Source organism: Gekko japonicus, unplaced genomic scaffold, assembly GCF_001447785.1.
Source record: "Gekko japonicus isolate JY-2015 unplaced genomic scaffold, Gekko_japonicus_V1.1 scaffold2491, whole genome shotgun sequence".
Taxonomy (NCBI): Eukaryota; Metazoa; Chordata; class Lepidosauria; order Squamata; family Gekkonidae; genus Gekko; species Gekko japonicus.
In genome coordinates this window covers 3062-8499 of record NW_015174912.1, presented here as the reverse complement: position 1 = coordinate 8499, position 5438 = coordinate 3062, and the positions used below count along the sequence as shown (strand labels likewise).

The window sequence follows — 5438 nt, the reverse complement described above, 5'->3', positions numbered from 1 at the left end:
CTGGCGGGTTGGTGTTTTCCCCCCGTTCCACCTAATCCTTTACACAAATACAATTCTAAAACTAACGTGTGGCTCTTCTTCCGAAATCGCAAGGCAGACTAGCCGGCTACTGCCACGAGCCCGCCCTTTGGCGACAGGTATGCTCCCACGGCCTGTTCGCCCTGCCCATCTCTTTACCCGCCCGCCTCGCCTGGTAGCTCCGCCTCCTATCCATTCTCCTGTTTCTCGCAGTCTGCGCATGTGCGTTGCTGGGCCTCTTGGTGCAGGCCTTTTCTGAGGCGGAGTGGGTGTGGAAAGAGCGCGCCGCCGCGCTTCCTGTGTGCTGCGCCGGGGCTTGTCGGCTGCTGCGGGAGGTGAGTTTGTGGTTTCGGGCGCCGCCCGTTCTTGACGGGGTCGTCGGATGGGCTAGCGTCCCTCAGCCCTGGTCTCCTGTGGCTATCACCTGAGCAGGGGGCGACAGCTGCTGATGTTTAGCCTGAACCCCTTTCCGTTCCTTCTCCTTCTCTTCCTGCTCCTGCCTCTGTCCTGGCAGACGGTTTGTTGTTAACTGAGCCCAGAGCGTAATCTGATTTCGTGGCTCTTAGCCTTCCCCGGCAGAGTGGACTCCTTGGAGGCGGTGGGTGGTTGCCGACTGGCTGCTTATGGACTGGGGACTGCACTGATTCGCGTGTTGCACGGTCCTCGGTCACCTCGTACCTGAACGTGAGAACTGCTTCTACAAAGTCTTGGGTTCCAGTTGATATCAGTTGCCATGAAAGCTGCGTTTGTTGTGTGGTGGCATCTCGTCACACATGCAAGTTACCGTGTATGAACGTGATTCAGGGGCCCCTAGAAGTTAATGGTACTTTAATACAGAGGATGGTGGTTTCCGATACTAAGCCCAGCTGTTTGTCCTAAGGAAATAACAGTGCAGAAAAATGACAGTAATGCTCATTTTTGGCTCATTTGCAGGTGTAAGGCTTAATTTGAGCCCGAAGAGCCTCAGAATGTGTTGATCACCAAGGCATCAGCTATGGGATATGGAAAGTAATAACAAAGAGCACCCTTCAGCAGGTCTAGAGGGTCTGTTTCCCCCTACAGAGTTTGCAGTAAGGCACATCTCAAGTGAGTCAGATGATGGAGGGGAGCAGTCCCAAAAAATTTTTAATGATGAAAATGCTAGATCTTAATCTGTGTTTTTATTCAGTCAAAGAATGTGCTATATGAATGTCTCTCCCCTCTTCTACCCTGGGACTGGGCCAGCAACATTTCCATTCTGATGGTGTAGCCTCTATCCAATTATGAGCCCCAGGATCTCTCTTTTGAATAATTTTAATTAATTAATAGTTGTGAAGTCAGTACTGAAATGGCTGGTTGTGGCCTTTCTGTAATCAAATAAAGAAGCACACCAATTTTTAAAAGCTTCTGTGAGATTGCCATTTCAGGTAATTCAGGAAACAATGTCCAGTTCATTGCCTGATGTTCAAGCGTATCTAAGGGGACAAGCTTTGTTGCGTGTTTACTTGAATTAGGTTTATAGCAGCCCAGGAGGTGGTAGACTGAAGTTTTTCAGACCTAGTTTCCAATAAGAATGATTTGCATGTTTTAACAGGAAATGGCTATACATAATTGCTGTTTATTGTATTTGGGCATAGGTAATTTTTGTGGACTCGTCAAAGCATTTGGTGGTCGTGAGTCAAAATGCTTGGTAGAAGACCCAGGAAAAACCCCCAACAAAAGGGTCAGGGAGCTGCTGCAGCAAAGCAGGTATATAAATCTTTCTACTAGCAGTATGTGTACCTTGTTAGAAGAATGTTCCAGCATTAAGCCCATTTTGTTTGTGCAACTTTTCATTGTGTTTCTGTAACTCAAGACACTATAGAATATGTCTTTTTCTTACATCTATAATAGTTGAAAATTGGTGCATTTGATAGTCTATGTTTTATGTGCATCAGGAATTCACTCATAGACTTTACTCCAGTTTTGAATTATACATGTATCTCAAGCTGTATGGTTTCTGCGTGGCAGGTTATCCTAGATTTAAACAAGCCCTTACAGATGCCCAGCTAGACTCTTGTTACTATACTCTGTTAGGCAATTTATCCTTGAAATCTTTGCCTTGTGACCTGATGAGTCATTCTCCATTATAAGAGTCTTAGGCTCCCATCAGAATTTTTACCAGCTCTTGAATGCTTAGGAAAACTTCTGATAATTGAAATGCTCAGAATGCTATCTTTAGAGGGGAGCAAGAAAGAGCCAGAATACCTGGCTCTTGGTTGTTTAAATCAGCTTTTTTTCTTGTTTTCATAGTCTTTTTATTGTCAATGTGTTGGTAGAAGTGCCAGATTTATTATTTACTATCACATTCTAAAGTGGGTATATGACAGGGTAGCTTAGCGCCCTGTGTTATTTCATACAATAACAGTGAGCTTTAAAGCAGTTACAACCTTGTAAGCCCATTGACTGTTTAGGACTGCAGTGTAAATGATTAGAGCAGATCTAGTCAATTATTTGTAACATGTATTTATGGAAGGGACCAGAAACTGTTGAGATCTAGAATAATCCTTTGAAGTACGATTCCTCAGCATCCTACAAACCAGCATATATTGTCCAGGCTACTGTGTCATTAACAGAGGATGTAGAGAGAAGGAAGGAAAAGCAGCACAAATAACTCGGTTCAGGTAAGTGGTTCTTTATGCTGCTGGGTAAAGCAACACATCCCAGACTTACCAGCTAATTTGGCTTTTTAAAAAATGACTGGGCTGCAGGTCTTACAGAGTAGTAGTCATGATCTTTCTGAAAGGAAGTCTGTGTGAGATAATGTGGCACATTTTTATTCCGCCATTCCTCCAGGGAGCTTGGCAAGGCATACTTGTTTCTTCCTTATTCCATTTTATTCGCATAACAATCTTGTGAGAAAAGTTAGGCTGAGAAAAGCCCAGAGTCAGACATTTGAGTTTCATAGTACAGTGGGGATTTGAACTTCTGTCTCCCTATTCTGACTACACCATGCTGGCCAAGATTCACAACCTGGAGATATCTGAGCTGTTTACAAATTGAGGAGCTTTGGTTTGAATAATAAAGGGAAAAGGCTCTGGAGGTTAAAACTGAAAAAGTGGGGCAGTAAAGAAAAATTAAGTATTACATCCGTAAAAGGGTAACAGTAGTGAAGATGATCCAGCACACATTTAAGCATACTTAAGCCCATTGACTCCTGCCAACCTAGCAGTTCGAAAGCAAGAAATTGCAAGTAGATAAATAGGTACCACTTCGGTGGGAAGGTAACAGTGTTCCGTGTGCCTTGGTGTTTAGTCATGCCAGCCAGATGACCACGGAAATGTCTTCGGACAGCGTTGGCTCTTCGGCTTTGAAACAGAGATGAGCACTGCAACCCTAGAGTTGGATTCGACTGGCTTTCGAGCAAGGGAACCTTTACCTTTTAAGCCTATTGAAATCAATACCTTAAAGTGCATTTAACTCTATTTGTCTTGTGGCCAGCATAGATAGTGCATCTTGGATGAAATTTGTTTTAGCTGTGTTTAGTGTATGCCATGAGATTGTTCGGTTGCTCTTGGTTTTGGTTTTTGTTTTCAACCCCCGAAGGGATATTTTTTATTGCATTTTCTATAAACTACAAAGAAATAAGGGAGGGTATCTACAAACTACAGGTGAAAGGAAAGAAAACCCTCTAAAAACCCAAGAGGTGGTGGCTATTACAAAGCATATAAAAATTTGCTAAATTGTTAGAGAGATTATTAGTTACATTGAGTGTGATCAATATATGTATGCTTATGTTATCAAAACCAGTTAAAATAACTGTTCAAGAAATACCACAAAACCCCCGCTAATAATAATCCACTTAAGGCTAACTTCAGAGTCATTCAGCATCTCATTTTTTCCTCTTCTATTACTCAATTGATAGTCTTGTTTGGGAGCGGCTGCCCCACGTTGCGAATCGGAATCTTCTTCAGAAGTTGTAGCATCAGAGTCATTGTTGCTTCCTTTGTCACTGTCGTCTTCCTCTTTGTCGTCCTCTCCTGTAGAACCAAGTTGCTGCTTCAGAAACTCCCAAGCTTTAATAGCAGTGTCAATTCTTCATTTCTTGTTGTTTATCTTAAAAAGGATGCCCTTGGGTACCAACCATCTGTAGGGGATGTTGTTTGTTTGCAAAAACCTTGCCAAGTCTTTAAATTTATTTCTCTTCTTCCTAATTTCAAATGGAATATCTTTCAAAACCCTTATTTCCTTGCCCTCAATTTTTAGGGACATTCCTGATGTTGCATTCAGGATTTGATCCCTCACATGCCTTTTTGAGAATCTGACCACTATCTCCTGTGGCAGATTTTTCTTCTTTATATATTCTGAATATGATCTATAGACCACATCCATCTAATTTTGAATATAATCCACTTTTAAATCTGCAATCGGGGCCAAGGCATCACTCAGAATTTGTGTCAGATTCTCCCCCTTAGTTTCAGGGTGCCCCTGAAATCTCGGAACAAAGCTTGTTTTTCCATTTGTAGTTGCAAGAGCTGTGATTCTGTTTGCCAGTAATTCTGACAGGGCACAGGGGCTGAAGGGGGAGTGGGCAGGGAAGAGGAGCAAACCCAGTACCCAGCCAATGGCATGCGAGTACTCTTGAATGGCGGCCGACGGGCCAATGACTGAGGGAAAGCATGGAATCTTGTCACCCCAAAACAGGATTATTATACAGGAGAGATATCCCATTTCATATTCTTTCTGGGACTGAACCCTAATAAAGTAGGTAGATTGCTCAAATTGAGCCTTATGTAAAAGATCACCAAGCAACATGCCAAATGACATACTTCTGAATATGTTCCCCTCTCCATTAGCTACTAAAAGGGAACATGTTGGAGTACTGTTGCATGCTGCTCAGTAAGGAACATTTTTAAATGATCTCTTCATAAATGAAAGCTTTACTGGAATTTCATATTTCTGTGAAAGAAGAACACAGTCCCTATTGACCTGCAAATGAAAGGTAATCAATGTTCCAATGTCTCCTAGCAAACTTTAGTACAGAATATCTGAAAACAAATCTTGTAAATCAGAGACTAAGCAGCAAAATAATTTATTAGAACTCATAAACATCTGTCTATTGTACATAAAATGGGTTCCTATAACTCATTCCCCCATCAGCTTCTAGAATGTGTGTGTATGTATGTGTTGTTCAGTTGCACAGTTGAGTCTGACTCTTCGCAACACCATGGACAGGCCCTCTTCCATTGTCCTCCGGAGTTTGCTTAATTTCATATTTGTTGCATCAATAACACTGTCTAACCATCTCATCCTTTACCGTACCCTTCTTCTTTGACTTTCAATCTTTCCCAGCATCAGGGTCTTCTCCAGTGAGTGGTCCCTTCTCATTTAGTGACCAAAGTATTTAAGCTTCAGTATCTGGCCTTCCAGGGAACAGTCAGGGTTGATTTCTTTTAGGATTG

The 5438-nt window shown here is 42.4% G+C and overlaps 1 long non-coding RNA gene across 1 annotated transcript; it reads left to right on the top strand.

The window, feature by feature from the left end:
* Positions 1-271: 271 nt before the first annotated feature.
* On the top strand, positions 272-1720 carry LOC107122013. Its single transcript, XR_001482893.1, has 3 exons — positions 272-353; positions 952-1104; positions 1635-1720. It is a non-coding gene; the product is annotated as an uncharacterized LOC107122013 (long non-coding RNA).
* The last annotated feature ends 3718 nt before the right edge of the window (positions 1721-5438 follow it).